The sequence below is a fragment of the Amblyomma mixtum genome, chromosome 5, assembly GCF_055824585.1.
Source record: "Amblyomma mixtum isolate Tamu chromosome 5, ASM5582458v1, whole genome shotgun sequence".
In the NCBI taxonomy this organism is placed as follows: Eukaryota; Metazoa; Arthropoda; class Arachnida; order Ixodida; family Ixodidae; genus Amblyomma; species Amblyomma mixtum.
This window is the reverse complement of record NC_143016.1, coordinates 151,568,948-151,581,177: the sequence shown is the minus strand read 5'-3', so window position 1 is coordinate 151,581,177 and position 12,230 is coordinate 151,568,948. Positions and strand designations below refer to the sequence as shown.

General features: G+C 44.9%; 1 pseudogene; it reads right to left on the bottom strand.

Annotated features, from left to right (window-relative positions):
* Window positions 1–628: 628 nt before the first annotated feature.
* On the bottom strand, window positions 629–7,476 carry LOC149344163 (uncharacterized; annotated as a pseudogene).
* Window positions 7,477–12,230: the final 4,754 nt, after the last annotated feature.

Here is a 12,230-nt window from a genome sequence, read left to right as displayed (position 1 = left end):
GTATGATATTAATATACAGGCAATCATTGCACGTAGCGAGACCAAGATAATCTGCTATGGCTTGCTGACTATATCAAGCACTTTGTTCTTAATGCTGGCTTTATCTTATTGGCATATACGAATCAGCATTTAGAAGGTGTCAGTGAATGCGCATATGATAGGAAAGATAACGCTACAACTCCGTAACAAAGCCTAGTTATCGAGAATAGTAAACGTAACAGTAAGAGGATGTAGCGTGACCGTAAGGGTTTTCACTCCAAAGGAAACAAGAAGTCGTGCGTGAAAAGAGTGGAATAATTATGGCATTCAGGAAAATTCAGGTGGCATATCTACTTGCCGCGTCAGTCATCATGTCGCAAGCCACCCTCAGCAAATATGGGGACGCCCTTCCTCAAATTGTCATGGTGACTGCGGACTATACAGACACACACAGACAGCAGTCAAGCAGTCTTTACTGCAGGGTTCCCCATACCTTTGTCATCGGCTCTCAACTCATCAGAAAGTTGCGCGTTAGAATTACGTCCGAGTCACCTCTTTTCTGCAAGGAACAACGCCCCGCATTAATTGAGAGCGGCTTGTGGCACGGCCATCGGACATTCTTGCTTTCTTTGTTTATTTTTTTTTGCCTTTACACAAACTGCAAATCGAAAAAGAGCAGGTCAAAATCTAGCAACACCTGACAAGCGCCTGCCCTGAAGGTGTAAATTTTTTTAAAAAATCAGCAGCAATTTGCAACCTTACGAAATGTGCAAAACTTACACAGAACACACAAATTTGAAAAGATTAGTCACACCAAAAATATCATGATCAGTTGTTCATAATAATAATATACACAGCATAACGCAGCGAAAACGAAGCAACTTAAGTACTCATTGCTTCGCACATTCCTCAGAAACTCGTAATACACTGGGGAATCGCCAGACGAGCGTAAATTAGCGCATGAGTATGCAGCTGCAGCCAATGCGAATGTGGTCTAGTGTGGTCTCGGGTATATGTAATCGTGCTCAATATCCGCAAAGCACAAGGTTTAGTAAAAGCTCAGCGCTCGAAGTATGGCGAACTCGCTAGTACTGGGAATTGGTGCAGTAAGCTGTCGATGCAAAAACAAAGTATACCTCATCTTTCATCAATTCGGGTTCGCTGTGTGAAGGCGCATTGATTTACTGTAAAAGGGAAGCAGCATTGCGCTTCTTTCGGGAGTTGTATAAGTCATATTGATTGTTTTTGGTTTATGAGGGTTTAACGTCCCAAAGCGACACAGGGTATGAGGGAAGCCGTAGTGAAGGGCTCCCGAAATTTCGACCACCTGGGGTTCTTTAACGTGCACTGACATCGCACAGTACACGGGCCACTGAAATTTCGCCTTCATCGAAATTCAGCCGCCGCTGCCGGGATCGAAACCGCGCCTTTCGGGTCAGCAGCCGAGCGCCGTAACCAATGAGCCACCGCGGCAGGGCTTGTGGATTGCGATAGTGCGCAGAATTCCTTCATGACCATATGATGATCGCATAGAAGATTGCTATCGCGGATTGATTGTGGCAAGAAAAGTGAGCTAAGTAGAAATCTCTGTCTCGTATGCAATGCACTTTAATGCATGACCTAATGTGTGCTAGGAATGAAGGCACGTTCACATCGACGTGTGGCGGAGGTTGTGAGAAAGGTTTTGGCCGAGTCGCAATGAGCGCCCAGTTAGTTAAATTGTCCACACAGGCATTCAAATATCACTCTTCGAACGAAATTTTACTGAGTAGGTGTCGTTTTGGTGCCCTTTTGCTCTCTTGGCGTCTGCTCTGTAGTTCTATCAGTTCGCTGACATCGTGCCCCCCACTTCTGCCATGAACGCACACGACGAATGGAACGAAGAGGTCAAGCAAGGCTACATATGTAATACGACACAGGCGGTGCAGAAAGCTGTCGTGACGAGGAAATGAAAACAACAGTGCTGTGTGCGACCATGTTTGCAATAGCTGGAAGTACCCGGCCGCGCAAGCTGTCTCCGGCCTCGGCTCCACGCGCACAACAAAGTGTTAACGGCTGCAGGCTATCAAGGGCCAGTTTGTTTCTTCTTAATTTCATGCCTTCAGCATGTCACCATTTATCAAGCTGCTTCTCTACTCCTACTCCCGTATGCAAAGAAGTGGCTGAAGACACAATCTAGTCATCGCACGAGGAGTAGTGAGCGTAATGTAATCAGGGGCGATGACCCGAAGGAATCGCCTCGATATCACAGAAAATATCAAACTTGTGCTTTCTTGACACATCGGCTATACGCATGCCAACCATTTTGCACGGAACGGCAATCTCTTTTCCAAGCTGCACTTTTCTAGCTATCGTTTAAGGCATGGAGAACAGCCTAAACATATGCCTCACCACGTCGATCGGCGTCTGTAATGAAAACTCCATCGCCACGACTCGACGCTTCTCGTCAAATACTAAATGAATGGCGGATGCTGCCCGGGGCATACGTCCTGCCGCAGAGGCGAGAGTCCTCGAATTTCCCAGCGAAGCAAGAATCCCGGTCAGTGGGTCAAGTCGCGTAGTGTTATTTTCCGCAGAAACTCGGGTTGGCTGTGGTGCCCTCTGACGTAACGTCACGTCGCAAAAAAAATCGACCAACCACCGACTGCCCCAAACAGGCCTCTGCCGACTAGTTTTTATAATTCCAATACGTGATAAATCGGCCAAAATCTGTGGAGTAGAATGTGCGATTCGCTAGTGTGAGTAATCGTCGCCGGTTCTTAAGTGTGTTGGAGGAGCTCCAGTTTACTTGCCACAATATGTTTGCAGTTGCCTCTTACATATGGTGCATGGCAGTCGTTCCATGATGCTGTAATGAGTGAATAACTAATGAATTTCAACTAAAATCACTTTATTCGGACATCAAACACAGTACACGCCCATGGGATGAGGCAAAAGGAAACTAATAGCATACTTCCTGACAAGGCTTCACCCCGGGTTACACATCAACGTAGAAGGATGGACAAATCCATTTTTCTCTGAAAAAAATTAAAACAAAACATATGAACAACAAAAACAAATACAATTAGTTTATGCTTTCATCTCAAAAGTATCTCATACCTCAGGAACAAGTGAAAAAAGCAACTTCATTTTCTTTTTCAATTGAAAAATAGTTTTACTGGTTAAAGGGTCATTTATTATAGAAGGGTAGACAGTACATACTTTAGTAATGTGGTTATCTATGTGTCAACTGTCAGCACTGCTGCAGTGCTGGCTTGGTGCTGCTTCTGATGGTCTATAGCCTGCACCTGGCAATAATAATACAATACAATACTTCAGTGCTTAAGGCGCTCGGTGCTGATCCGAAAGACACGGGTTCGACCCCAACCGCGGTGGCCCAATTTCGATGGAAGCGAAATTCTAGAGGCTCGTTTACTGTGCGATGTCAGTGCACGCTGAAGAACCCAAGGTGGTCGAAATTTCGGGAGCCCTTCACTACGACGTTTCTCATCGCCTGTGTCGCTCTGGGACGTTAAACCCCAATAAACCAAACCAATAAACCAACTTCTTTAACATCATCAGGATGTCGGGTGTGCCGGCAAAAAGCCAATGAGAAGGCTTGACTAGGCAGACGCGCCCTACAGAGGTTGGGCAGTGGCACACATGAATATATGTAAAGGAAAACCGCATGAGATGACATTCAGAGAAAAAACCTTTGCAAAAAACACGAGATAACTTATTTAACATTTAGTTGCGCATCGAAAGGTATTCCTTATTTAATAAATATGAGAGAGTGGAGCACAAAATTTGACAACCCTAATTTGTGCAGTCTTAGGTACCAACCGTTTTAAATTTGATCGCGTACAGTATTTAGGGTCTTAGGATAGGTCTAACATAAAGCAGTTATTTTGTATTATATTGTTTGAAGAATAGTTTCGCACAACTGGGGAGGAGGGTTATGCCAAGTCCCTTAAAGATCGGTTCGGTGTATGCTAGCGGCGGATCATTCACAATATTACTAACAGCTGTCTTTTGAAGGAGCTGCAAGCGGTTGGTATTTGAAAAGATGTGGTAGCCTCAACCAAAAAGCAATAATTGCCAACAGAAGAAAACAATGCATTCTACAATATTCGCTTTATGCGCTTCGGCATGAGGTATCTCAGTTCACACAAAATTCCAACAACCTTATACACTTGGTTCACCACCATTTCGACGTAAGCATTCCATGATAAATTATTAAAAATTAGGCCAGCACTTTTGACTGCTGGAGCCGCTTGAACGATTGACGAACCCATCTTAAAACAAAGTGGCGGCAACAACGTCAGCTTACTGCGAGGCCTAAAAACACAGCTTTTGTTTTTTTTTCAGTGATTATTTTTAAGAAATTATGTTTATGTCATTCTCTAAGAGAATGTAAAAAATCTGAGACTTCTTCAAGACCTAAAAAATTTGCAGCTCTGAAATATAAAGAGGTGTCATCTGCGCAAATCTGCGAGGTGTCATCTGCCTAAAAGTTGGGAGCTTGCTTATGCTGACGACATATTTTGCAGAAAGGAGGAATAGCAGTGGTCCCAAGATACTACCTAGAAGTAAGCCTGAAGAGGTGGGCATGAAATCGGATGAATAATTTTTTATTTTTACCGGCTGTACTCGAGAACCTAACTAAAACTGGAATATTTCAAGAAACTTTCCGCGAAAACTCTAGGCTCAAGGTTAGCTGACTTTATACTGTGAGTGATGTGATCAAACGCTTTAGAAAAAGAAAAGAATATGCCAAGTGTGAGAAGTTCCTGCTCAAAGGATTCTAAGATAAGCTTTCTTTTGGTTAGTAGCGAGGAAAATGTTTCCTGAAATCATGCTGGCTGGGAGTTATTATGTTATATTTATCGCAAAAACGGATATTCGTCTGAACAGGGTCTTTTCGAAACGCTTTGAAAAAAAACAGGTCGAATGGAGATAGGTCGAATTTGACCGATTATTTTGGTTTCCACCTTTATGAATAACCGCGAGTCAAGCAATCTTCATTCTTTTGAAGAATTCTGCATGTCCGATGTAACAATTATGTATATATCCTAACACTGGACTAATTACATTAGCTACAAGTTTCACTGGTAAAATTTTAAGCTCATCACTTCCAATTCTCTTATTGTTGCATAAAGCCAGCAGGCAATTTTTGATTTAATTGGCATCAGTTGGTGACAGAATGGACTAGAAGCAATTGTGGAATGAAAGAAACACGCTTCACACCTGACCATAAATGCATTTACAACGCAAATAAAAGAGGCAATTACCTTCTGCCAACGTTACACAATATCTTTCAAAGCCGCACAGTACCCATATGTGAAAATGTGTGTGCATGTCTCAGTGTTGCCGAAATTTTTAAAATTACTGCTTTCTTTGTGAAAGGCAAATCTTATTGAAACTTCGGCGCCAACTGAGCCATCCCTACACCCTGCTCTCCTAAGATTTCTAGATTAGCCTCCAAATTCAACATCTGTGCTTAACAGTATTGAAAAATCTGGTTATTTACAAGAGTAGACAGAGCTTCCGATACTTGCCCAGTCATACACAAGCAGGTTACGCAAGGTGATGTTTTACTAAGCTCAGAACATTGCGCCTTTAGACGCCACTGCTACACTACCCAGTAAACCATAAAACGTACCATAGACATCAGCAAGATATTTACGCTGGACATTAGACACCTCCATTAGACATCCATATTAGTACCGTTAATGACTGCGACATTGCAACTAGCGTGGAAACACAAGGACAGCGACACAAGAAACCGACGGGACAGCACGCTAGACTTCAACTGACGTTTTAATGCACACATAACAGATTTTTACACTTCTATTCGGCGCATGCTCAGGAGACTGTACCCCCGCCCCCTTCTCTATATCACGAAGCAGGTTGTCAAGCAAACAGTAAAGATTTAAACCAAATTGGCGCGCAAGTTTTTCGACAGATAGATTAACTCTTTTCTCGTGAGGGCTACTGAGGGTGTGCTCACGCACTTGTCCCCTGCCTTATCAATGCAAAATGCTTCAAATATCTCCCTATCACCCTGCCTATGAAGCCGCCTCAGCACTCTCGTGTGGCTAAAGAGTGGAACGCATTTTTCTTCATTTCCGCCTGTTGTTTTGACTTCGCATTTGCGGCAATGTGCGGCCAAATGCGCCATCAGAGCTGCGACTGTAGTCCGGTGTTTTCGTAGCCTTTCGTTCAGGCACTGGCCTGTTTGGCCAATATAACATTTACCACAGGTCAGTGGGATAAGATACACCACACCGATGGTGCAGTTCACAAACCGCCTGGCGTGTTTTGTTGCGCAGGGTTTTGCCTGGTAAGCATTGTTGACCATTCGGCACATCCTAGACAGCTTTTGTGGGGCAGTCAAAACGACAGGGATGCCGCACTTTCCCGCGGCCTTTTTGAGGCGATGGGACAAGTTGTGCACGTAGGGCACAGGCACCGGACGTCCCCCCGGGCCGTCATTGCAGCAGCCTGCTGTCTTGCGTCCCTGTCGGAGCTCTTTAATAAGGCTCTCAGCGACAGACGCCAGTATGCTGTCAGGGAAGCCAGCGCTACGCAGACGGAGCACTTGCTGCTCAACACTCACGTTCACTTTGTGCTCACAAGACTTCTGAAGAGCGGCTCTTAGGCAGTTCAGTGCTATCCCTCTCTTTACGGTTCTCGAATGGGCCGAATTATAGCTAAGAACAGGCTTTTTTGAACGAGGGAGGTATGTCCAGCATATTGAGCTACTACTAAAGCTAATGCTGAGGTCAACGTAACGTAAGCAACCCTCATCAGGAACCTCACGAGTAAAACTCAGACCCTTACCACATTTTTGGAAAACACTAAAAACACTCTGCACAATGTCATCTCTTCCATCAGGCGTCACACTTTTTAAAACAACAAGATAATCATCAACATATCTAAAAATTTTGCAACAAAAGTCTTGTCCAGACGCGAAAAAATTTCTTTGTCAATAGGCGCTAAAAACAAGTCGCTTAAAACCGGTGCAATACGCGAACCAATACACATGCCTTGCTTCTGCAAGTAAGAAGCATTGTCAAACTCAACAAGTGTAGAAGAAAGGTAAAAGCTAAGCAATTCTAAAAAGTTATCTACTGAGATCCCAGATGAATTTTGGAAGACAGTCACACCCAACGCTTCAATTCGCTCTCTGACAGCTGTGCAGAGTTGTGTCTGTGGTATAGAGTAAAAAAGATCTACTACGTCAACGGAAAAGGCATAAAACGCATCACAGGTTTTTTCCTGTCTCGAAAGGAAGTCTATTACCTGATTGGAGTTCCGAATTAAAAACGGGTCCTCCGGAGTCAACAAGTTAAGGTGTTTTTGTAGAAACTTGGAAAGCTCTCCCTGCCAGCAGTGTTTTTCAGGTACTATTGCCCTAAGAGGAATCCCTTCCTTATGGGTCTTAGCCGAAAAAAACAAGCTCAACCTATCCCTTTCCGAGCCCCCAATACTTTTTCCGAGTTTTTCAAGGTTCATATCTTGGCATAGGGCTAGATAGATAGGATAACTTTATTTGGCTCTAGCACAAGTGCTTTTTTTTTATGTGGTCAGATGAGTCCATCCGCAACGGTCGGTTGCCCCTATTCCAGGGCTCCGCTGGATGCTGCCGTCAGCTGAGCTCGCCGTATCAAACCGATCTGGTCATCGCGGCAGTCGCTGGAGAGCAGACCCTCCCATTGCTCCACACTGGGGTTTTGTATAACTGGGACGATGTCGACTTTCTGACATGCCCATGTGATGTGATACAGTGTAGGTTTTTCATGGCACCACGGACAATTGTGTGCGTAAAGTGTGGGGTGAATTTTACTTAGTGTGTTTAGATTTGGATATGACCCCGTTTGCAGTTGTCTCCATGTGACAGCCTCTTCTTTGTTTAAAGATTTGTGCGGTGGTGGGTACCGCATCCTGCTGCCTTTGTAGTTGTTGAGTATGGCCGAGTATTCCTGAGGTACTGGCAGGGATTCCTCAAGGTCGTTGACGTTGGATGCTCGGTAGTTAGTATATCCTCGAGCTATCCTGTCTGCCTCTTGGTTTCCTGCCACCCCCGTGTGCCCCGGTACCCAGATGATCTTATGTTTGATCGGCTTGTGTGGTTTTGCATGTGTTTGTTGCGTCTTGCAGTCTACAGAGCGGAGTATGCGGAGCGCTCTGTGACCTACTCTGCCGCAAAGATAGTTGCGGCAGGCTGCTTGTGAATCAGTAAGAATTGTCAGTGACCGCCCAGTCCGATAGCCCTCCGCTGCCGCTAGAGCGACGGCCGCTTCTTCAGCCTCAGCTATCGTGCAGTCTTGCAGGGAGGCGCTGGTAATCTCGTGTAATTCCGAGTTGACTACAGTTGCGACTGCGTTGTTGGTGCCTTGTCCCCTAGTCATGGCATATGTGGCAGCGTCGACATACACTGTTGTATCCTGACGCTCTTTTCTTCACTTTAGAAGGATGGCTCATAACGCGGACGAAATTCTTGCTTATAGCTGCGGCTGCTTTCTCACCAAACACTGACCTAGGCATAACAACAAAACCGCCCTCTTTATCAGAAACAAGCAAAGTGAGTGAATTACTCTTTAAGAACTCTACCGTATTTTTGACCGCTAATTTTTTTGCCGATTTTAAGGGACCTGAGGGAAGACAGTCGACGGCATCTGACACACACCTACACTTTTCTTCACTGCTAGCACGGTTCGCTATGTTCCTTACAATACCTATAAGAGAGGCAGGGTTCTCTTCGGGCTCAATGCAAAATTTTGGACCAAGTTTAACACTTCTTCGACCTTATTAGGTAGCTTCTCCAAACCAATACAAGTTACCGGTGCAGCCCTAGCAGGCAATTTTTTGCTACAGTTCCTCCAAGTAGTTAAGCTCGGCAAGCACTGCTTCCACAAAAATTCGCAGACATTTGAAGCCTCACGAGTTCTCGTCCTAAGCACAGCCTCACAGTCTCGATGTACACTCACTTGAGACGAGGTGACGACACGTAGGCACACATGCAAGTGCCTCACTTGTCGCCATAGTTCTGACCGCATAGTTCTGCAATGACGGCCCGGGGGGACGTCCGGTGCCTGTGCCCTACGTGCACAACTTGTCCCATCGCCTCAAAAAGGCCGCGGGAAAGTGCGGCATCCCTGTCGTTTTGACTGCCCCACAAAAGCTGTCTAGGATGTGCCGAATGGTCAACAATGCTTACCAGGCAAAACCCTGCGCAACAAAACACGCCAGGCGGTTTGTGAACTGCACCATCGGTGTGGTGTATCTTATCCCACTGACCTGTGGTAAATGTTATATTGGCCAAACAGGCCAGTGCCTGAACGAAAGGCTACGAAAACACCGGACTACAGTCGCAGCTCTGATGGCGGGGGGCCATTTGGCCGCACATTGCCGCAAATGCGAAGTCAAAACAACAGGCGGAAATGAAGAAAAATGCGTTCCACTCTTTAGCCACACGAGAGTGCTGAGGCGGCTTCATAGGCAGGGTGATAGGGAGATATTTGAAGCATTTTGCATTGATAAGGCAGGGGACAAGTGCGTGAGCACACCCTCAGTAGCCCTCACGAGAAAAGAGTTAATCTATCTGTCGAAAAACTTGCGCGTCAATTTGGTTTAAATCTTTACTGTTTGCTTGACAACCTGCTTCGTGATAAAGAGAAGGGGGCGGGGGTACAGTCTCCTGAGCATGCGCCGAATATAAGTGTAAAAATCTGTTATGTGTGCATTAAAACGTCAGTTGAAGTCTAGCGTGCTGTCCCGTCGGGTTCTTGTGTCGCTGTCCTTGTGTTTCCACGCTAGTTGCAATGTCGCAGTCATTAACGAATTCACACCAACTAGCCCAACTGTCTTCCATGACCGTATTAGTACCGTTTACGAAAAATCTACGTACCTACAACATGAAAATTGTGGTCCAGTTCACGTTGTAGGTACGTACTGCAGACATCACGCTCTACATTTATCAGATATTTGTGAACATGTAAGTACACCCAGTCTACGTAGCCTAGACGTCTATATAAAGAGAATATGACTATACATAGATCAATATCCAGGTGAAAATTTCTAACTGGTTCCAGTCCTACTGTTTTAAGAGACACATTTCCAGACTGGAACCAGCTGCAATACGAGACGCAGCTGACACCTGTTACAATTCCAGATGGAATGGAGACCTACTGCAGCCCAGCCACAGACTTCCCTATGGAGTCGTCGGGACGTCCAAGCACTCCAGCTAGCTCAAATACAGTTGAGTAAGCGAGTACATGGCCATCATGGGAGCCCAAAACACTGCAGATGACTTCCCAGTGCGTCAATATTTTATTGCGCTCGGCGCTTTCACTGAATCTTCTCGTTGAGCATAATCGTCAGGTTAACAGCTGCGGTGGCATCAATACTCTTCAGCCGAGCCCAATAGGCCAGGGTTGCTGCAAAAGAAAGCATAATTGTTCACTTTTACAGGTGACAAGAGAATGGCACAGCAACCACAACAAACAAACCCAGTAATTTACGCCACTTTTACCGACGCAAGTCTATGAAGCGTGAAAGGTTGCCCTTGCAGCACTAAAAGGCAGTCGTGCTGAGCGGAGTGTGCTTGCACACGCACTTCGGCACACCATCCGAACGCATGCCCACATTTCGGTAGTAGAGGCCAGTTGCATACATCACCAACCTTTGTTTCAATACACAGCGAGTTTGGCAAAACAGCCAAACGAGTGAGCGTAAAAATATAACGTGCCGATAAATGCGTTAGAATTTCTTCATTACGAACGCAAAAATAGCATAAAATACACTTCAATGAGTAAACTGAGACTGAGTACGCACCAAGAAAGGTCACGATCCCAGCCGGTGAAAACGACTTGTAGTCCTAATTCGTACTGACGGGTCCACTTCGCCGAGTAGTAAAAGCAAGCAAACTGTCTTCCTTCAGCTCCATCAAGGAAAGGACGGTTGAACAATCTCGCCAGCAATAATAAGGGAATAATTAATTCTGCGTCGAGGTTCTTCAAACACAATGTTCCCACGGAACACGATTGAAATCGCACACGCGCTGCGCTCTACCACTGCCGCCATGGCTGAACCTAGCCTCGTACGGATGTGCGAAACTGTCACATATTTTGTATCGTCTCTTTTTTGTACTTAGTAGCAGGCTTGGTGTGGCATGAAAAATAAGTTAATTATTTTTAAATTGTAGCATATTACTTTTTTCACAGCTGCAATCGCCATGCGCAGTTTGCGCTATTATTGATAAAATAGGATACGAACTACAACGCGATGGCGGCTTAGACAATTCACCGCACTTTCCCCGCCGCCGCCTGTGCGCAGCATAGAACAGGCATATGGGCAGCGCATGTAGCATGAAGGCAAGATGACCAATTATCATTAGGGTAACGGGCTGGATTCAGAGAGAATGCAAGCACAGCAGAGAGGATCAGGGCAGGTGGGCAGATGAGGTTCGGAAGTTTGCTGGGATAAGGGGGCCGCCGCTGGCACAGGGTTAACGGAGAAATTTTTGGCCGGCAGTGGACATGATTACAGTGTTGACATGATGATAAAAAGCGGGACTCAAGAAGTTTATTCTCAAGAAATATGAGGTCACACATTCAGCAACACAAATGCCTAAGCTTTCCTCAGCTCAACATTCCAATAGTTATCATTGCTAGCGCGATTAGCAGATATAAGACATTTTTGAAAAAAAAAATAACTCCCAAAAATTGAACTGAACCAATTCTTGTATTTTAAATAGTTGGATAAGTTGAATAAAACATGCTTAATCAGAAAAAATGTTTATTATATAGTCCTGGCTGCTAAATAACAAACAAGTTTTTTAGTGTGTCCTCACTTTTCAGTGTGGTTGAGATAGCTTGCAGGCTGTAGCACAAGGTATAAATTGAATGTAAGAATAGTAATGAAATAACAATGCGAATCCTGACCAAAGTGACTGGCATTTCAAACCAACTGCGTACAGTTGAGTCAGAAACCTGATGCGTGTGCATTCAGATTTTTCTTTACTACTTCCCGTATTTTTCTTCTTTCTAGGCAGGATAATGTTGCCGTGAAGCGAGCACGAAAAAACACAAAAACACAGGCAGCGCTGGTCATGCCTCCAATTTGTAGTCAACAGCGATTTCAAACTTTAAATGCAGTAAGGCAACACGAAATATCGAACGATTGAAAAATATGGAATTCTTAAATTATATATCTCGCTTACATACCCAGGACGTGACAAGTAATATCTACGAGAAGTCTAGGTTAAG